This window comes from Rhincodon typus, chromosome 6 (genome assembly GCF_021869965.1).
Source record: "Rhincodon typus isolate 14 chromosome 6, sRhiTyp1.1, whole genome shotgun sequence".
NCBI classification, from domain to species: Eukaryota; Metazoa; Chordata; class Chondrichthyes; order Orectolobiformes; family Rhincodontidae; genus Rhincodon; species Rhincodon typus.
The window spans coordinates 76767839-76791596 of NC_063337.1; positions in this window are offsets into that span (position 1 = coordinate 76767839).

Below are 23758 nucleotides of genomic sequence, written 5' to 3' on the forward strand. Positions count from 1 at the left end.
TTTAGTGCAACACCAAGTTGAGAAGACTGTACCCTGCACAGTCTATGCTCAGATGGCAACTACAAATGACCTTGATGTTTCCTCAAATGAGGTTTGGTTATGGCCATATCTTTTATCAATAAATTATCTTCCACCATTGTTTTGTTATTTCCCTGTCGACTCCCAGAATGTTCTTTGGAACTGACTTGGGATTAAATGTTTGCCTGTCAATGAGTGGATGAATTGTAATGATGACAAAAAGACACTGCCCTTTCAAGTTTCCAGTGCAATGAAGGATGTTTTTAAATTTTAACATAGTCTAGAGCAGTTATTGATAACTCAAAATTTCTTTTATCTTTTACAATAGTGTAGGAACTGCTGCAATGAGGTTCTATGGAAGACCTTCCATGTATGCCACCCTTATTTTTTGCACTGTCCTTTGATGTGGCACTTTATCAAATGCCTTCTGGAAGTCTAAGTGCAGTAAACCCATAGTTATCCCCGCTAACCACAGAACATGTTACATCCTCAAGGAACTTCAATAGTTTGAGTAAACATGATTTCCCTTTCACAAAACCATGTTGACTCTGCTTAATTTCTTTTAACTAAGTGCTCTGCTATAACTTCTTTAATATTAGTTTACAATAATTTCCTTCTGACAGATTTGAATTTGACTGATGCGTGTTGCCTGTTTTCTGTCTCCCTCGCTATTTGAATAAAATAACCATATTTGCATCTTCCAATTGAGTGGGACCTTCACTAAATCTATGGAGTTTCAGAAAATTTAAACCATTGCACCAAATAACTCACTAACTTCTTCTTTTAAAACCCTAGGATGAAGCCTATTAGGATCCTGACATTTGTCAGTCCACAGATCCAAAAATGTTCACAGTACCACCACTCTGGTGTTTCTGATTTTCCTGTTTTCCCTCCCTGCTTCATAATATTACTTGTATCCTCTATAGTGTAGATCTGTTCAGTGAATCTCTCATTTATTTATTTTCCACTATCAATTCTCCAGATCGCTTTTCCATAGAACAAATGCTCATTTTGTGACTTGTCTTTTTAATTACTTACAGAAATTCTTCCAATTAGTTTTTATATTACTAACTTGCTTCTTTTGTATTCTATGCTTTCCCTCCTTATCAAATTTTAGTCATTCTTTGGCTTTTTAAAAATATTCTATCCAATATTCTGATCTCTTTCATATTTATAAATGATTTTCTTTAAGTTTGATGCCAACTTTAACCTTTCTAGTTCGTTACGGATGGTGGGTTCATCCCTCCTTATTTACACTGCTTAGGCAAGTTAGGTCTAAGAAGCATTTGGAAGAGCTTGTAAGTTTCAAAGCTTTAGGAGAAGTGGTGGTATAATGGTAATGACACTGGCCTAGTATTCCAGAATCCCAAGGCCAATGTTCTGGGGACATGTGTTAAAATGTGTCCCACCACAACAGATGGGGAAATATTGAATTCATTAAAAAAAAACTAAAATAAAGGGCTGACCTAATGGTGACCATGTAACCATTGTTGACCATTGTGAACACTCATTGATTCACTGATGTCTTTTGGGGAAGGAAATGTGTCATTTCCTAGATGGGGTGGGCAATAAAGTCTGATAGTGCTTCCTTCGCATGAATGAATAAAACAAAAACTAAATGGAGTTTAGAACTGAGGGCTGAAATTTGGACAGGAGCACAAAATGACTGACTTATCAGTAGGCCAAAAATCTATGCAGATCAGAGGAAGATCACCAGACCCATCTTCACAGATGCTGCCAGACCTGCTGTACTTTTCCAGCAACTTCTGTTTTTGTTCCTATGCAGATCAGACATGGAACTCTCAATTTCAAGGAACTTTTGACATAGTGCTTATTTTGTACCTGGAAAATAGACACACCGATACTGAATTGCTACTCAGTTTGGAGGAATTGAAACATAGAAACATAGAAGATAGGAGCAAGAGGAGGCCATTCAGCCTTTCGAGCCTGCTCTGCCATTCTTCATGATCATGGCTGATCATCCAACTCAATAGCCTGATCATGCTTTCTCCCCAGAACCTTTCATCCCATTCACCCCAAGTGCTATATCTAGTCGCTTCTTGAATACATTCAATGTTTTGGCATGACCAAAAGGTAGTAATTACAGAATTTTTGGGTAAAGTTTTAACCTGAAATTTGGGGTTGCAGAATGTGTGATCTGTCAGAAACCCAACGTGATCCCATTCACTTCCATGTTGGGGAGTTTTAGAAGGCATGTGGAGAACCCTGGATAACTGGTCTGTGGATTACATGAATTAAAAGACAATTGAAAGCATGTTGAAACCTGATTTCTATCTCTAACTGCCATTGCATGGATTTACCGAGTCAACTGTAACTCACTGGGGTCTACAGGACAAAAGCACAGCAAGGATTGACAAGACAGTGAGATTGACAAGTTGTAAACCCTTTGAATACAGAAACATGACAGGTGCTTCCTTTCTTCAGTGAAAACCTTTTACTCAAAGGACCCGCTCTGAAAATATGCTTTCACTGCTTTAGACTATATTTTGTAGTTTATTTCTACACATTGGACTTTTTTCACAATAATTTGTGATTCCCAGCTGTTAACTTTCTCTGCCGCAGTGGAGCAAGAGAAGTAGCAACACCAGCTGAGCCAGAAGCAGGAACAACACCAGATTCTGCAACTAATGGAGCAGAACTTCAATTGTCCCATACTCTCCAATCAGGACACTTCCTGCTGGTCCTGTCCACAGGAACCTGCTTCTGCTCACAAGCAAAGGGTGTCTCACCATTTTACAACCCAAGTATCTCCCTCTGGGTCCAGGCTGGAAGGTAGGTGGAGGTATATCCAAAATGGAGGAGGGTATGCATGTGTGCTGTGACGGAGCGTGTAATTTCCTTTGAGATGTTCTCAGCCTTCTCTTGCAACAGCTTTTGTGAAATAGTTGAAGATTGGAGTGAGATTGAGGACCTAGTTTAGAACTGACAAGTAGGAAAGGTTCAAAGCCAGCATCAAGCAGATAACTCTACTTCAGTTTGAGATGACAACAAATCAACATGACTGAGTGTTAGGTGATATGTGGCAGTATGATGTCTCATTCTGTCACCTCTCAGCATCTAGTAACCATGCAAGCTATCACCTTCCAAACCCAATGTTCCCCCTCACTCCCTGGAAACTACGTTATGAATGTGAGAAGTGATGAGAAGTTGGAATGACTACATTTGGAGGATGGACTGTGCAGGACAAGTGCAAGATGATAATTATATTATGTGACTGTTTGCAATGTCAATAAAAAGTGGTGAAGTGCCTCAAGAGAGAAAGGGATGAGCACAGCTCCAGGGAGAGTTATGAGGAAGACCATTGTATCGGGGAATACTGGGAATATCAGGAACAAAAACAGAAGTTACTGGAAAAACTCAGCATCTATGGAAAGAAATCAGAGTTAATGTTTCAGGTCCAGTGAACCTTCCTATAACTGATGGCAGCCAGAACAATGTCAGTTTATGTGCAGAAGGAAGATGAAGGGGAGGGGGTAAGGAGTAAATGATAGGTGGGGCTAGAGCCCAAAGAGATAGCCACTAACAGTCCCCATTAACACCTATTCACCCTCCTAGCCATATTGTTATCCACTCCTTTGTCTGTCCAACCGTTCTTCTGTCTCTTTGGGCTGTATCCCCACCTATCATGTACTCCTTACCCCCACCCTAACCTCTGCACATAAACTGACATTTTCCTGGCTACTATCAGTTCTGAGGAAGGGTCACTGGATCGGGAACATTAACACTGATTTCCTTCCACAGAAGCTGCTAGACCTGCTAATATTTTCCAGCAAATTCTATTTTTGTTCCTGATTTACAGCATCTGTAGTTTTATGGGGAATATCAGGATATGGGATGGGACTTCACTGTGTCATGCGACTCACTTTGTTTTATTCCAGAAAACTATTTGGTAAAGAATACACCTGGAGCTAATCCTCATTTTCTTCTTAGCATTTATTTGCAGAGTCACACATCACAAGCATATACTTCCTAACTCAGCATCACGTTTTTTATTTACAATAGAACAAGTTAATGCCTACTTCCTGCATACAATATTAAAAAGTGTAATCAAGTTTCATATAATTAGCAACTATCACTGCCCTAATGAGATTGTTGAACCACTTTCAACATTATGCACAACTAAGACCACCACACTCCTGCTGCTAAGCTCCTTAGCAACTTCAAGTGTTTTTATTTAGTTTGAGACATAGGCTCTTGCTTCTCTCCGCTGAAAGCAAAATTTGTTTTTGGCACAGTAACAAATAAAATTGAACTGTCCCTATTCATGGTCTGCCTGATGGCATTCCTGTGGACGTGAGTTTAATGATGTATCTAGGATCCTGAAGCAGTCGTAAAGGCCTGTTAGCTGGAGCATGTACTGTAGATGCTCCACTCTGTAAAATCTGATGGGCTATTGGAAGAGGTCTGAAAAATATAAATGTTGAAATGATCCTTTTGGGATTCCACAATGAGTGGGAAATCTCCTCGGTGTTCCCCCAAAAATAACACAGACAACTTCTATTCTCTAGTTTCCCTCACAATACTACCACACACCACACGGACTTACCCTACCATGAGCTAATTCAGCTTTTGGGTTATTCAATCTTACACTGGATTTGGACACAGGCACTACAGTGAGATGTCTACGCAGGGCATCGAGATTGCCAGATGTATATTATTGAACCCTAGCCCTCGAAATGGACTGAGCACTTCTGATACAGGATCAGATGCTTTCTGGCCTGTATGATAATTCGCATCCTTGCATATAGTGCTGCCATGTAAAGCTCAGCTTGAAGCATTTACTTTCTCGTCCATTTAGTCAGCTACAGTTTGTGTAGGATTTCACCAGGATCCGATGTTCAGATCCGGTTGCCACAGAAACGGGTAGATCTTCAGAAAATCTTGCATCCTTTATTTTATTTGTCACATTCCTTAGCACTACGCAGTGACTTGCTCTGGAGTCGTGCATCATAATGAGTCATGGAGCACTTATTAAAAAGAGAAAATAGGGTAAAGAGCAAATTCAGTAGGTATGGATCTGGAGCCAGTTGGTTGGAGGCCTATCTTGGGCACGAAGTGGACAGACCGACCAAACCATCAGTCGCCCTCGATTTTTGTATTTTATGATTTATGTACAAGAGGCCATTTGCTAGGGCCAATCACAAAGCTTGTCACTTGGAAGGGTGAGAAATCCAGTGGACCCACAGTTTCTTATGGTCATGCAGCAATATTTCAATAGGAGGCATAAGCTTTAAACAGAGCAGCAGATTTCAGGAGCACGGAAATTTTAGTCATACACACAAACTTATGGAACTGCACAGTGTGGAAACAGACCCTTCGATCCAACTCATACTATGAAGTCCTCAACCCACCAAATACTGAAGAAAGGAATGAATCCAGAATTTGTTTCCAGTTTACCTTGACTGCATTGAAAGATCCTTTTAAAGGGTCTAAATGGCAGTTCTCCAAACTTTACCAATCATGGTGAGAGGGATAAAGAAGTTTCAATGACAATGCTAATAGAGGCAAGAAACTACCTCAGTGTCCTGACAAAGTTTTCATCTACCAGAAAGAGTACTTGCCATCTAAATCAACCTCTGTTAAAAAAATAGAAGTGCAGTGATCATATTTAGAGTGTTAATTTAGTGATTTTTTTGCAATCTCATTGCTGTTACAGGCCATTTTATTGACAAGGAGTCGTGAGACAAAAATCAGATTCAACACCAACTTAATGTGACTCTCTGTCCACTAAAAATGGGGTCAACGTATACACTAAAATAAAAGCAAAGTGCAATGGATGCTGGTGGTAGAGTCATAGAACTGCACAGTATGGAAACAGACCCTTTGATCCAACTCATCCATGCCAACCAGATATCGTAAATTAATCTAGTCTCATTTGCCAGCATTTGGCCCATATCCCTCTAAAGCCTTCCTATCCATATACCCATCTGGATGCCTTTTAAATGTTGTAATTATACCAGCCTCCACTATTTCCTCTGGCAGCTCATTCCATACACTGAGATCTGAAATAAAAGCAGAAAATTGTAACGAAACTCAGCAATACTGGCAGCATCTGTGGAGAGAGAAACAGTGTGAATGTTTCAAGTTCAGTGTGACACTTTTTTGAAACCCTTAAAGGTACTGGGTGAGATATTTAAATCTTGAAATGTCAATTAAGTGGCAATTTAACCTTCTACTCTTTTAAATAAACCTTAAACAAGTTAGACTGCCTTGGTGAGCTTTGCAACAAAAATAAAAATCAGCTGGTGAACTGAAACATACAGAACTGTGCCGAAGACTTATTAAAATTGAAATAAAATGTCACCTCCAGAGGAGTTGATGCTCTCTAGCCCTTGTGGAGACCACTTGCCCCTGAAGATCATGTTAGTAGACTCTGTATGGTCCTTCTCCACAGACACACAAGCATAGATGGAACCAAGAAAAAGAGACTGGAAATCAAGTGCTACAACTCTTATCACAGCATCGTGTCTGGACCTGTTGATAGTCACCCAGGCCAGGTCCAGAAGCAGGCCTACAAAATGATCTTCTGATCTGCCTGCCCCTCTTTGCACATGGTGCCCAGAGATCAAGAGTATGGAACTGGAGTGCAACCAAAAATATTAGCCCGTCCCTTTAAAAATCTAAACGGGGGCTGCAAATGTTAACAATTATAGGCTTCCTAAAACATATACAAGGTGATACCCAGTGACTTCAGCACAGATAAAGGCAGGCACCTCATTCCCCTCTTCTGGCACCTCAGTTGCCTGTGATGACTATCTTGCTGAATTTTGGAACCTGTAGAAGCTCTGCTAGGGCAGTTCCATCTGGATGTATACAGTAATGGAGTGCATTATTGGGGTAAGCAATAAGGGGTGAAAGGTGTACCTCGAGAAGAGTCCCCATATGTATTCTCTCCATTTTCTCTCTGCTGACCTATATATATTTTCAGAGGAAATGGGAAGCAGAAGAACATTTCGCCGTATATCAGTGTGGCATTCAGCCACCGACATGTTGTTTTATTCGATTCTCTCAACTGACCTGGCTGCCAGAGTGTGACCATCATTGATGTACTTAGGCCGGCAAGCCAGCAGGTGACCTGCAGAACTTGATTCTCCAAGAAGATGACCATTCTTTCAATGGGCATGGTCATCAGTGTAAATGCTGATCATTATGGAAGGACACTAAAGATGGACTCCTCTATTTTCTGAGCAAGAATGTTCATTGTCCATGGAACTTCCAACAGATACACACACATCTACCACTCCAGCTCTGTAAGGACCCTTTTCATTAATGACCTACAAAGCTTGATATCTGTGTCTAACTGAGCAGAGATTGGGACTGTCCAATGCTGTACCCGTCTCTAGTATCATCCTTTCCTCACTTGTGATGTAGTCATCATCATATGTTATCCCCCCAATGTGAGATGCTGGACCACTGAGATGTATGTATTTGTGTTGATGCAGAGAGCATAATAGTCATTTGACAGTGCACCCTCAGTGTCAATTCTTCTTTGAGATTTTATCTGGCTATGCCCTCATCTCCTGGGTTAGAAGTGATAATTCACTTGTGGAGATAAAATACATTGAATTAAGTTAAACAGGTTCCCAAGTGCATCGACCATGACATTTAATGTATTAGTGGCATTGATTCAACATGAGTGACAGTGAAGTGCCTGGTGACAGTGCGATATTTACCAGGTGATACAGTCACCACCACCTCTCCATTGCAAGTGGCTGGTATTGGTCCCATTGTATGGATCCCAATAATCCCCTCAACTACTGTCACGATGGCCATGATTATAAGCCTATCCCAGATGTTTGGGCACTCCTGTGAGTTGTGGGCTACTTTCCCTTGCAATGGGCCTTATTAGATGTTATACGGAAAGGAGAGGATAGGAATTGGTTAATAATGGTACCGTAAGCACCACCCATTATGGTAACGTGTATGGATTTCTGGGTAGGACAGCTGAAGATCTTGAAGGGATATGAACTGATATTCCTCCTCAAAATCTCTGTGACAATGTGCATCTTCTCAAAGTATACTGTAAATAGTTGCTAAAATGCTATAAACTGTATTTTATTATTTGCAAAAGACTCTTCTAATTAGACCAGAAAGTGGTTTTCCTCTATCACACTAAATCCTTTGGTTTCTTCTATGTAAACAGGTGGCACAAGCAGCAGCTCAGACAGTGTAGTGTATAAAAAGTGAACTGATTACTGAGGATGGACAGTATATATTTGAGGAGGGTGACTATGTGAAATGAGGTGACAAAGGGCAATATGATGAGGGCAAGTGAGTTTTGAGGTGAAGATTTGAGGAGGATCCTGTAGAGAAAATTGTTGTTAACATGGCAAAGTGTATCTGTCAAAGGAATACTGTGCAGGAGAATGCTAAAGAAGAGGGGGACTGATCACAGACAGCTGAGAATTATTCATAACACACCTTGTCAAACTTCATGAGGTCAGTAAACCTTCTGTGACACTGGATCAAGTGCTGAGCCCTACACTCTTTCTGTTCATCTCATTTGAAATTTCCAGCTCTACATGCTTGTCAAGTTTGCCAACAGCACCTCCCATTTGAGGAAAGATGACTGCTCTTCTTGCCCCCAACATGATCTCTAGGAATCTGTCCAAAAACAGGTATTAATGGGAGGCAGCAATTCCATATCTTGTCTTTAAACTGCATCAGTTTCCTACCTCTTGCTTGTATCATCATTATTTCACTCAGTGCTGCCATTGTCAAACCTACTATGTCAGTCATTCTTTATTGATTAAGAAATCAGCACCAATATAATAATGCAATGATTTGGTCAAGGCTTGCTCATTATTTAGACTGACTAAACTTGGAAATGGACCCAAAATTTCAGCAAGATCAAAGTTCATTTAGTTCCATTTGTTGTTTAAGGAGTTTAGGACCCTGGAACTACCTTGCAATGATATCATTGAGCTGTTCCCTACATCGCCTAAGTAGCATAGTGCAAATAGGGTTAAAGGGTTTTAAAGACAGAAGCGCATGTAGAAAATAAAATTTCAATAAAATAACAGATTAAACCTGGCATATTACTAGATTACCATACATAACAGTATTTTGTATAAAAATGCAATAAACAGAGTTCTAAAGAGCCTAATTATACTCAGTTCTTGACCTTGCCATCTCTTCAACTAATCTACTTTAAACCCAAACTCATGATTGTCGGTATAAAACCACATGGCAAACAGCCATCCAATCACCCTAACTGAATGAACACATTTCATCAAAAACAAGTAGTCTGCAGTTTTGTGATTATATAGATGAAATGAAATGGGAAAAGAAAAGATGAAAAGTAAAACAGAAACAAAATTCACAATTGCCCTGAAGAAAATTATTATTCAATCTGAGAATGAACGTACTGATGTTCTCACATGGTACCATAAAAATAAGGAATTTTTGAACATTTGCTGAATTTGTTCCCTTTGGACATATCATAAAGATTAGTCAAGTCACCTTGTCAATTTCAGATTATCAGGGCTTGAATGACTAACACATAGCTTTCCTTAGGTGCACGTAGCTTTCCATAGTGAAAATGATGTTTTCTTTTCTTCCATTATTGTCAGCAATTACAACTGATGTTTTTACATAAACATTAGGAAATATTTACTACATTTCTTGTCCTATCTTACATCTTCTGGGCGCAGGTTTCTGATTTGTTTGATTTGTTTTCTGAAGAATATTAAATTTCACTTGGAAATAATTTTAAGTTAACTTAGCATTGGATCAATTATAGTGGTGTAGGCATGATAATGATTTTGGATAATATTTATGTTGACTTTCGTAATCTTACAATGCCTTGTCATAACAATAAGTCTCTTACATAGGTGAACTAACTATTTCATTTGAAACAATGCAGAGATTTCCCCCAAGATGCATCTGCATTCACGTTCTGGCACAGTCACCACAGTAGAGTGGGAACATGTCTTAGGGAATATTGAATGTGGTTTGAAAGATTTCCAGTGACTGAAAGATGGGAGCTGTATATCTCTAGTGCATTTTATTCCATAGTTGTTATAAGAGAAAAGAAAGAGTAATTCTCTGGGGTTTAAATGTCGTGTGTACATTATTTCTCCAAAGGACACATCATAATCTATTTTCAGAGTGCCTTCAAATATTTTAGTTTTTTAATCCCATATAGTGGGATAATGTTGTATCAATTTAAAGGCTTCCTGTTGAGCTAATCAAAGTCAACTGATTCCCCAGCATTTAAACAAGAACAACAGTTTTCCTGAGAGAGTTAAGCGTCATGCTTCAAAGCCTCATTCAAAATATGCATCAAGCAAACACAAGCTGAAGACAAAGTAAAGGAAACTTCTCGTTTTCAGTTCAGATTCTGCAATATGAATTAACTCTTAGTTTGCCTAAAGAGCTGGAAAGAGATGATACACTTTGAACAATAAAGAAGCCACTTTATTTAACTATAATTATAAAGTAATTGTAGTTAGCCTGAAGTACAATGCAACTACCAGAGCTATAATTTGACAGATCCAGTTCAATTTAATATAGTTTGACAAAAATTAACTTCTTTCAGTCAAAATATTACATTCCATGTCCTTTGCAAAGTTATTAATGTCAGCCTCTGCTGCTCTCTGTCAAAAGTTTAGAGCTCATAGATCTAAAATCTCTAATTTTCATCATGTGTATTTCATTCTTGTCTCATTTGTAATATTCTTGGACCTCCATGAAGCAGCTTCTTTAATTCAAACTGTCAATATCTTTAAGTATCTTGAATAACAGAAGAAACTTCCTCTGAGTCTTCTCTTTACTAGTTTAATGAAAATGACATTTTGCATTTCTTCTTTGTAGTTTAGATGTCTGATACCATGTTCTGGACAGTTAGTGCTTTGCTGCACCATTCACTAACTAGTAACACAATGGTGCCATCAATTCAACTTACTGAAGCTGCCACTGTTGTGCTCAATTACATTTACAAAATGTTGTTATGGAAGGTGGAATTATATACATTATTTACAGCTTCATATCTTGTGCCCAATAACCTTGTTTCATGACCTTTACCATTCCCATTCAGCAATATTGAGTTTGACCAGCTCAACAGAAAGCCTTCAAAACGATATAATATTGTCTCACTATATGGGATTAATAAACTAAAATATTTGAAGTCACTCTGAAAATAGATTACAATGTGTCCTTTGGAGAAATAAATTATGTTGTGCTCTAAGATGCAATGCATACTCAATAATTATCTCAGTTGACTGATTTGAGTGGCATTCTTGGCTCAGTGGTTACATTGTTTCTCCTTCACTCAGTATTTTTAACTCCTGCTCTCGGACTCAAGCATTTTTGGTGATATTCCAATGCACCACTGAGGATCCTGGCTTATATTTATCTATTAACCAATACGGAAAGCAAATAATCTGGTTGTTTATTTCATTACCATTTGAGGGACCCTGCTGTAAGTAAACTGCCTGCCACATTGCCTATAATATGAGAGCAACTAAAATTCAAAATCACTTTGGACCATCCTGAGATTTTCAACGTTGCTGTCTTATTGTAAGTTTTTTCTTTTGAGTTCTTTTGCAATGGAATCATGATCATAACTTTGTCACTCTGGAAAAAAAAAACAAAGAGCATATAAAGGTGAGGCAGTAATAAAAGCAATGGATTTCTTTATATGAAACTCATCATTGGTTGTCCATCTATTCACTTTTAACCGAGTACAGAATTGACCAAATAAAAGTATGGAATTGTATGAGAGTATGAAGCACTGGAAATTTTCTGAAATATCTGCCACATTATTTTTGAAGTCAAGTAAGATGCTTGTGGAATGAAAATCTCTTCTGTTCAGCTAGACATTAACATTCTCTGCAGGTCTGTACATGGTATAGTCAATAGTGTTTCTGATGCCATTGCAGTATGTTGAAAAGCTAATATTGCATTACATTGCAATAGTAATAAATAGTAGCAAATCTAGAAATGACTTTGGTCAACATTAATTAACTGATGCCATGGTTGCTCCAGAGATGGTCTGAAAGATTCTCTGAGTAATGAGGGTAAGCAGTGTACTTAACTTGTGTTATATCAAAAATATCCAATTTTGGATGGACATGGCATTTGTAATCATTTCAATAGTCCTCAGACAGTATTTGCTTATCATAGCCAAAACCTTATACTGTGGATGACAGTCCAATCTATAAAATAATTGTGATTTCTGAACTTCCAAAGGGCTGCTTTACTTTCCAATAATTTGTACAACTAGTATCTGTCTGTTTTTATTATGTCAGAAAAATTACTTCAACAGCAATGGCTACTTCAAAGCTGTGCCATTATTTACAGGGCTTTAGAATAGCATAAATAAAATTGGTGAAGAAAATCGATAATCTTGAAACAACTGATTTGTTTTCAATGTAGTCATGTAATACACAAGATTATTTCTTGATTTAATAGGGATCTTCATAATCGCTCAACTCAATTCCCTGTGGAGATGGTTGAAGACCTTATTGCATTACCAATTTCCAACGCAACGTTGGGCACTTCTGGACAAAATGAAAGCAACATAGATGAGTTACAGGAAGATGATCAGCAATCACTAGGTTATCCAACAAGTAACACAGGAGCTCTTAGTTTTCTTAAGTTCTGCAGTGTGTTGCTTAAAAAGAATAATCAACTTTTCATGTTATTGTGTGTGTGGGTTTCTTGAAGCCTACAATGGTACTGTAGGGATAGGATAGACACGTTTCTGGTCAGAATGGTTGAGTCTTGTTGAGTAAACAGTTTGAAGTTTATTGCATTATTCACGGTTTAAAATTGCGTGGACAAGATCTACATTACCATGGAGGCTGTTGGGAGCCCACTAGCCCTAGCCTTGTCTCGACAAGCTCCTTCTTTGTTCTGAGCAAGTGCCTATGACATCATCATAGAGCATGCTTGCTTCACTCAATCAAGTTTCAATCCTTTTGATCTTTTCAGACCCATATGCAACATACAATATTCCAGTTTTCATTCATACACATTAGTACATAATGGACCGAAGTATTATTGAATATTCATGAGTCTTCTCACTTCATTCTTCAAAGAAAATCTCAAATTTCAGTGAATGGTCATTGTCAGTCCTAAATTTCTTACAAGCTCAAAATGAAACTTTTTTTTCCCCTGAAGCTTTGGTCAGGAAGCAAAAGGCAAGGCATAAAAACATAACAACAAACAGAATGGTGCCTAACAAGCAACAGCACAAATAACTGAAATGCATTGGTGTGCTTTGTTACAGAATTCAGCTGAAAGTTTATACAGTCAGCAGACCCAGGGCTTCAATACTAAGGACTTATGAGGAGTGGCGCTTGTGTTGGAAGGAAAGGTATGGATTGCAAACCATTTGAAGCAGTGAAAGTTTATCTGTCATATATCATAGAGGTCCCATGTATATATAAATCCAAATGGCTACAGCAATTATTCTCTTTCCTAATAATGTAATAATGAAATCAGCAATGATCCTCAAGGGACCATGGGCAATATTCCCTCTAAGCTGTGTGAGTATAGTTGTTCTGAGGTTCCATGTGTAGTGATTGATGTGTTAATACCAATTGAGGCATTGACTTGGGGGTTGAAATCGCTGCCTTACATGGACCTTGGAGATCCACAACGAAAAAAAATAAATTAGGGAAAATGCTGACCTTAGGCATTCTCTCCGAAATAGGTACCAATCCATAGGAGTGAGCAGGACGAGGAGACATGCCTTCCTGAGCTAAAATAACCAGAAATGAATTCATATGTATCAAAAAATATAAATTGCTGGCAAAGCTCAGGAGGTCTGGCAGCAACTGTGGAAAGAAATTAGAGCTAATGTTTTGGGTCGAGTGACCCTTCCTCAGAATTCACATTATTGACATCTTTCTATACTGCATTCTAGCCACCAAGCCAAATACTCTAACCAATCTTTATTTCCTAATAATTTCTTGGGATAATTTGTCACACTACATAGAGCTGACACGTAAAAATGCTGGCACACATTTGGATAACATAACTGGAAAATGCAGGCAATGGGGATAGTGCTTCCATGAGAATTGTACTGTAATGTTAGAAAGCTACAGCCCAGATATTCGAATAGCCAGACAATAAATTCTGCAGCATAGATGGAAGTTGCACATTGGGTCTCTGTGGAATTCCTGATGCAGTAGACTTCAAAGGAAATCCTTGGCAAATTGAAGATTGCCCTGGGCAATTCCACCATGTCTGGAACCCACTGAAAGTATTCATTTAAATCAGTAAGTTCAGAGGATTCTGCTGCAATTAATATAATGGTTACCCAGGAAAAGATACATGATTAAATACCTATTCTAATTCTTGGATTAATATTAAACTAATTTCCTACTTGCTCTATTCAGTCCCAACTACGCCTTGCCCAGACTCTCACAGAATGACTAGCATAACTCTGTCACAGGAACCTCCACCTAGGACCCTCCAGTCCTCCTCCCCCTTCCCAATCCAATACCTTTGATCCTCCAAGACCTGACAATTTCCCACCAGCCCTTCCCAGGGGCACTTTACCCTCACCTCATCCATCATTGGAGCTGACAGTCACCTCTCCCATGCCACATCACCAAAACCACATTTTCTGCTGGACTCGACACCACCTCCCCCTCCCAGGGATGTGACAAAAACTTCCTCCACCACAGAACATGACATTCTTCCCACTGCCGAAGCTGACACACAGTCCCCTTTTTTGGAGGCAACACTCTGCACTCTCCCCTGTGAACCTGACATGCGCATACCTAACAGCTGACCTATCCTGAACAGCAACCACTTACTTGGCACGCTATCCAACTTGTACCTGGCACTCTGCCCACATGACATCCTAACAATCTGGCCTGCTGGCATCCTATCTATGTGTCTCCAGTCCCCTAGCACAATACTTATCTGGCACACTGGCACCCTACCCACCTGGCACATTTCCAACCTGGTAACCTAATCTCACACTTACATAATATGACCACTGCTTCGCATGGGATGTCAAAGTGCCTCTCTGTATTGATGGACATTGAAATCACGGAAGATAGCAACTACTGCTGTCATGGTTTGAACTCCAAATATCTTGCACTGTGAGAGATAGAACAAAGAACAAAGAAAATTACAGCATAGGAACAGGCCTTTTGGCTATCCAAGCCTGCACCGAAATGCTGCCTGTGACAAGTAAAACCCCCTACACTTCTGGGGACCATATCCCTCCGTTCCCATTTTATTCATTTCTTTGTCAAGACCCCCTTTAAACGTCACTATAGTATCTGCTTCCACTACCTCCCCCGGCAGCGAGTTCCAGGCACCCATCACACTCTGTGTAAAAAACTTGCCTCGAACATCACCTTTAAACCTTTTCCCTCACACCTTATACCTATGGCCCCTGGTAATTGACTCTTCCACCCTGGGAAAAATCTTCTGATTGTCCAGTCTGTCTATGCCCTTCATAACCTTGTAGACGTCTATTAGGTCACCTCTCAACCTCCATCGGTCCAGCGAGAACAATCCAAGTTTCTCCAACCACTCCTCATAGCTAATGCCCTCCATACCAGGCAACATTCTGGTAAATCTTTGCTATACCCTCTCCAAAGCCACCACATCCTTGTGGTAGTGTGGCGACCAGAATTGAACATAATATTCCAAATGTGGCCTAACTAAGGTTCTATAAAGTTGCAACATTACCTGCCAATTTTTAAACTCAATGCCTCGGCCAATGAAGGCAAGCATGTCATATGCCTTGTTGACTACCTTCTCCACCTGCGTTGCCACTTTCAGTGACCTGTGCACATGTACACCCAGATCCCTCTGACTATCAGTACTCTTAAGGGTTCTGCCATTTACTGTATATTTTCCATTTGGATTAGACTTTCCGAAATGCATTACTCACATTTTTTCCGGATTAAACTCCATCTGCCATCTCACTGCCCAAGTCACCAACCGATATAGATTCAGCTCAATCCTTTAATGGTCCTCATCACTATCTGCAATTCCACCAACCTTTGTGACATCGGCAAACTTACTAATCAGGCCAGTCACATTTTCCTCCAAATCATTCATATATATTACAAACAGCGAAGGTCTCAACACTGATCCCTGAGGAACGCCACTAGTCACAGCCTTCCATTCAGAAATGTACCCTTCCACTGCTACTCTCTGTCTTCTATGACCAAGCCATTTTATCCATCTTGCAAGTTCACCTCTGACCCCGTGCGACCTTATCTTCTGTATCAGCCTTCCACGAGGGACCTTGTCAAAGGCCTTACTGAAGTCCATGTAGACAACATCCACTGCCCTACCCTCATTGATCAGCTTTGTCACTTCCTCAAAAAACTCAACCAAGTTAGTGAGACATGACCTCCTCTTCACAAAACCATGTTGCCTCTCGCTAATACGCCCACTGATTTCCAAGTGGGAGTAAATCCTGTCTCAAAGAATCCTCTCCAATAATTTCCCTACCACTGATGTAAGGCTTACCGGCCTGTAATTAGCTGGATTATCCTTACCACCCTTCTTAAACAAAGGAACAACATTGGGTATTTTCCAATCCTCTGGGACCTCCCCTGTAGCCAGTGAGGATACAAAGATTTCCCTGAAAGCCCCAGCAATTTCCTCCCTTGCCTCTCTCAGTATTCCGGGGTATATCCCATCAGGCCCTGAGGACTTGTCTAATTTAATGTTTTCCAAGACCCCCAATACCTCCTCCCTTTTATCTCAACATGACCCAAACTATCCCTACACCCTTCCCCAGACTCATCATCCACCAAGTCCTTCTCTATGGTGGATACTGACACAAAGTACTCATTTAATACCTCGCCCATTTCCTTCGGCTCCACACATAAATTCCCTTCCCTGTACTTGAGTGGGCCAACCCTCTCCCTGGTTACCCTCTTGCTCTTTATATTTGTATGAAAAGCCTGTGATACTTTATACATCTGTAAATATGCTGTTCACCTTGGTTTAATGGGAGCAAGGATATTGTTCTTCAAACTTCATTCCAGAAAATAACTCAGATCCTTCTGTATCTCTAAGCTCTGCATTTTCTCACCATGTAAATTATGTTCTTCCTTTTTAATCTTCATGCCAAAATGGATGATGTCAATCTTTTCTGCATTTTACTCCATTTTCCAGATATTTGCCCACTCAATTGACCTATCTATAGCCTCTCTGTCGAAGTCTTGAAATCCCCTCCATTACTTTCTTTCTCACCAATCCCTTTGTCATCAGTAGATTTGACAACCATTCCTTCTGTTCCTTTATCGGATTTGTTCATAAAGATTGTAAATATTTGCAGTCCCAACATTGATCCCTGTACCAGACAGCTGATTACCTTTTGCCAACTTGGAAAAAAAAACATTTATGCTTCTCTACTTCTGTGACTTGATCTTTTGGAAATGAAAATAGAGAGCATGCAGCACGATGACACAGTGGTTAGCACTGCTGCCTCACACCGACAGCAACCCGGGTTCAATTTTCACCCTCAGTCTACTGTCTGTGTGGAGTCTGCACATTCTCCCTGTGTCTGCGTGGGTTTCCTCCGGGTGCTCCGGTTTCCTCCCACAGTCCAAAGATGTGCCGGTTAGGAGGATTGGCCATGCTAAATTGCCCATAGGGTTCCAGGATGTGTAGATTAGGTGGGTTATAGGGGGATGGGTCTGGGGGGAATGCTCTGATGGTCAGTGTGGACTTGTTGGGCCGAAGGGCCTGTTTCCATATTGTAGGGATTCTATTCATGCCAATTTCCTTCCAAAAGTGAGGTTGAATGCAAGTAATGTCTGCCTTCTACATCCAGGAAAATCACATTTACATGCAGACTTCCCAGTGATCTTTAAGGAATCATTGGAAGCAGCCACTAAATAGGTAGGTTTTCAAAAACTCTACATATCTGAAAATGAAGTAGAGCATAGTGAATTTACAATCCCCGAAACTACCTATTCCATCCCCACATTCTGCCCATTTCTGACCCATCCCAAACAGCTGTCACCACTTCTACAATTGCCCCCCTTCCTTCCTGATCATATTCTCTTCTAAAACTGTAGCTGGAAAGCCAGCTAGCACAAACTAGATGTACCAAACATGTTTTAAATGACAGATTTTGAGAGAGGTTTGTGCCTCCAGCCTCTGGTGTACTCTCTCAGCCATCATACCGCCGATTTCAGAGCTAAAAGAAATTCTCACCCTCTGCTCCTATGACTAATTGCTGTTTCTAGAACCTCACATTACAATAGTGACTACGCTTTAAAATGCCCTTGATTACCTTTGGGTCTACTAAGGATGCTATGATTCAATATAATCATGGCTTCTTTCTTTCCATTAAAAATGACCTCCTGTGCATGATCTGTCTGCTACTGCTTGTTTACATGCTTTAGCTGTGCCAAAATTGCTGCAGCTTCCCTCATCTCATTGGATTGGTCTCTGTATCAACAATTGTATGATGCAATGTTTCCTCAATTAAGCCATTATATGCCCAGAATGCTGAACATAATGCACCACTTAATGTTTTGCAGTGCAAAATCTACCCTGAGCTATTTGAAGAAAAAAAACAGCATATAATTAATGCCAGACTCTTTAATGTCCGTCATGCCGGAGTACCTAAACCAAACTTTAAAACCAATTATGCGTTGTTATTTCTGCCAAAATCTTCAATTAAAGCAAATGTTGACTGTTCATTATCATTTCTATTTATGTAAAAAATCTCGTTAAAAATGATGGGTAAGCATTAGGAACAGAGCGTGGAATCTTTTTTCACTATCTGACTCAAAAGTAGAACAATAATTAGACCTGATATGAAAGAGAAATAGTTTCCTCAAATAACTCAGTTTATCTAGTGAATATTTGAGTCAAATATGTTCAAGCTCTGAGCTATGTTTGAAGCGGGTGTGATGATAGAGCTTTGCAGTTGATGTCACAATCCTTGAGCTAGACTAGTGTAATGAGATAGATTGACATCCAGGGCTCTGAGTCAGAGAGTTCCATGTACCAGTATTGTGTGAAGAAATGACATTAGAAAAGTTGTTGCTCTTCAGAAGTAGAAAGCATTCCACAATGTCCCGAGGTGGTATGAAGTGCTACATAAATCTAATCATTTTCCTTTCTTCTTTTAAGGAGTTAGATTTTTCTGTGACAGCTCTTAACATGAAACGAGCCAGACAATACACATTGTAAGATTTACACATAAAAAGTGAGGAGTTTCTAAAACTTATAGAATCTTATTTTAGCAGGAATCTTCGCAAGATGAGGGAAAGGGAAAATTAGGAAGAAACTAAAAAAGAAATTCATAGCATTATTTGGAAAATAAAGCTTGAGTAAGTAATGTCAGTTTCAATTATTGCCTACCACTTTATTTCATGCCGTACAAGGGAAAGAAAATAAAAGTACTGACATCTGCATGGTTGAAAATATTTTTGAATTTGTAACAATCTTTGTCACTTGAAAATCTCCAACTTTGTCTCTCTATGCACACATCATATCATTACAGTTACTTACATGAATTAATCAGTTGAGATGCAGAACTCAAGATATCCCACCCATATTCTCCAATTCTCTTGTCTTTGGTTGATGTTCTCCTTAGATTACTCATGTAAGATTGGAATGGAGTTTTGCCCAGCCACTTTGTAATATACTTCATCTGAATGTCAGCATACTTCCAAAAAACTTGGCAACATCATTGATTCAAGTTAACAATTCCTTGCATAAAGGAAGAAATATAATTTGGGACTTGCATCCAGTGCAGGTGTAACTTATATCAACTGGGAAAATGGGCCCTCAAAGTAGTCACATTTTACATTAGTCAAGTTTTACCGGGATATCTACACCTTTAAATCTTGCCATAATGCATAAGTGTTGAGAATTTTCCTTCATTTCTCAGGGTCAGTTGCTTGACAACCCAAATTTGTATGTTTCCAGGTCTTCTACCCATCTTCTGTTAAAATAATTGCAAAGATAAATGACTGGGAAAACTTATGTCAAAACACAACTGCATTCCAAAACCACGATCTAACCTAAATCAATACCGAAATGAAGTATTGTCAATCTGTTCATGGTTTGAGAAATGAACCAAGCTACATTATTCAATTATGGGTTAGACTGGCAGCTCTTTTCTGAATTGACTGGTCAATTATTTAAATTCAAAGAGTGCCTAAAGTTTTACAGTTTATGTAAAGTGAATTTTTCAATCTGTTAGGAAACTTCCAAAGTTTGCTTTGCCTCATGTATTCTCACAAGGTTGAGTAACATAAGACAAAATAAAAATCATTATGTATGCAAGATAAATTCAAAAGATCATACTTTCATGTACAGATTCCAAGGATTTTCTTTACCTTGTAGGAAGCTGGATAGCATATTTTTTACTGTAGATATATAACCTGTATTTTGTTTTAATTCATGGGATATCTTTTATTGGTATACATATTTACCTCATCGTTTAAAAATCTAAACTGAAGGTCTACATTCTGCATTGAATCTGTAATGACATGTGATTTTCAAAGTTGTAAGAAATATTCATATGAAGGTGCAGGTATAAAAATGCTTGACAAGTAGGGCTTTACTGTTTGTGGCTTGCTTCCAGAGACAAAGCGAGTCATTAGGACTACTGAAGACACTCTCTCGATAGGAAGAACCTAATAACAATAGAATCATAATTACTGAGAAGGCCATTCAACCCATTCTAACTGTGACAGCTCTTTGAAAATGTTGTTAAAATAGTTCCTGATATTCAGGATGAAATCCTGTACTCTGTCAGCATGGTAAATGTTGTGATTATGTTCACAGAAGCATTTGAGATGTCTTGTGTAGATTCATTGTCTCTACTTCTTCCTAATTCCATTAATATAAGTTACTGATACCAAGGATGCCCACACAAAGGATTTGGCATGAGAGGAGCTCTATCTTGCTAAATACAACATGTTATTGTATAATAATACATAGCTAGTGACATTACATCTGTTATATGAATGTCTCTTGAGGCATGCCAGGCTTAACTTAGGAAGATGTACGGATGTATATTAGTTACATTGACTTAGCACGAGAACAACTGGAAGTGTTGACTTGTAATAAAAACTAGCTAGCTCCTCTAGGATCAGTCCTTTATGTTCTGATCTACATAACTTATTTTATGATGTCAGTTAACCCTTTCAGACAATAACTGCCTTGTAAACTTCCATCAAATTCCCCTTTATCTTATCTGCACAAAAGAGAAAAACAGATAGTTTCTCTTAGGTCTTCATCTAGATGACTCATTCTATTCAGTTTAAATCCTGGTAAATACATTCTGTAGTCTCTCTTACATCTTTATTTTGTTGCTAATATGTGGTGCCCAGAAATGAAGGTAATACTCTAGCAAACACGTAACTAGTGTGTTATAAAGTGTTAATGTACCTTCCTAGCTTCTGCAGTTTATGAATTCATGAATAAATTGAAAGATTGTTCAAATATTTGCAATTTCTACTTACCCTGCACTTTCGAATGGCTAAGTAAAAACACCTTAGGTGTCTTTGTTCCTGCACTTCCTTTAACATTGTACCATTTAGTGTATATTGCCACTCCTCATTCATTGAACAAATATGAATCACATCTCAGCTTTCTGCAGAGGAAGTTGAAATTGATTCTCTCTCTCTCACACAAACACACAACCCCATTCTCTCTTCATCAGTCTCTCACATAAACACATCACCATTCACTCTCTCTCACACACACACACATCCCCATTCTCTCTCTCTCTGACATACGCTTCCCCATTCTCTCTTTCACACACACATTCCGATTCTCTTTCTCTCTCACAAACACCCCCATTCTCCCTCACACCTACACATCCCCATTCTCTCTCTCTCACACACACATCCCCATTCTCTTTCTCTCTCACACACATCCACATTCTCCCTCACACACACACATCCCCATTCTCTCTCACACACACATCCCCATTATCTCTCTCTCAAACACGCATCCCCATTCTCTTTCTCTCTCTCGCACACATCCGCATTCTCTCTCTCTCTGTCACACACACACACACACACACACACACACACACACACACACACACACACACGTCCCCATTCTCCCTCTCTCTCAAACAAACACATCACCATTCCCTCTCTTTCTCTGTAATTCTCTCTCTCACACATAGACAGCCCCATTCTCTCTCTCCCTCACACGCACACATTCCCATTTTCTCTCTCTCTCATACAGACACACACATACACAAGCACGCACACACACACACATCCCCATGCTCTCTCTCTCTCACACATCTCCCTGTTCTCTCTCTCTCACAGACACACACATCCCTATTCTTTCCCTCACACACACATCCCACTTTCCCTCTCTCTATCTCACTCTCTCACACAGACTCACACACAAACACAGACACATACACACACATCCCCATTCTCTCTATCTTTCTCTCTCACACACATCCCTATTCACTGTCTCTCGCACACACATCCCCATTATCTCTCTCACACACAAACACATCACCATTCTTTCTCTTTCTCTCTCACTCTCGCGCACACACATCCAAATTTACCCTCTCTCACACACACATCCCCATTGTCTCTGTCTCTTGCGCGCACACATCCTCACGCTCTTTCTCTCACGCACACATCCCTATTTTCTCTCCCTCTCATGCACACATCCCCATTCTCTCTCCCTCACACACATATCGCCATTCTCTTTCTCTCTCACACACACACATCCCCATTCTTTCACACACACACATCCCCATTATCTCCCTCTCAAACACACGTCTCCATTCTCTTTCTCTCACACATTTCCCATTGTCTCTCTCACACACACATCCACATTCTCTCTCTCTCACACACACATCCCTGTTCTCTCCCTCTCTCACACACATCCTCATTCTCTCTCTATATCACACACATCCTCATTCTCTCTCACACACACACACATCCCCTTTCTCTCTCACACAGACATCCCCATTCTCTCTCTCTCACACACACATCCCTATTCTCTCCCTGTCTCACACACACCCCTATTCTCTCCCTGTCTCACACACACATCCCATTCTCTCACCGTCTCACATACGCATCCTCATTCTCTCTCTCTCTCACACACACATCCCCATTCTCTCTCTGTCTCACACACACATCCCCATTCTTTCTCTCTCACACACACACATCCCCGTTCTCCCTCTCTCTCTATCTCTCTCTCTCACACAGACACTCACATACAAACACAGACACACACACGGACACACACACATTCTCCCTCTCTCACACACATTCCAATTCTCTCTTCTTTCTCTCTCACACACATCCCTATTCACTGATTCTGTCATACAAACACATCACCATTCTCTCTCTTTCTCTCTCACTCTCGTGCCCACACATCCCCATTTACTCTCTCTCTCACACACACACCCCTATTTTCTCTCTCTCTCACACACACACCCCTATTCACTCTCTCTCTCATGCACACATCCCCATTCTCACTCTCACACACACACGTCTCCATTCTCTCTTTCTCACATACACACATCCACATTCTCTCTCTCTCGCACACACGCATCCTCATTCTCTCTCACACGCACACCTCCCCATTCTCCCTCACACACACATCCCTATTATCTCTCTCTCTCACACACACATCACCATTCTCACTCTCACACACAAGCTTCTCCATTCTCTCTCACACACACACATCCATGCTCTTTCTCTCTCACACACATCCCCATTCTCTCTCTCTCACACACATACATCCCTATTCTGTCTCTCTGTCTCACACACAC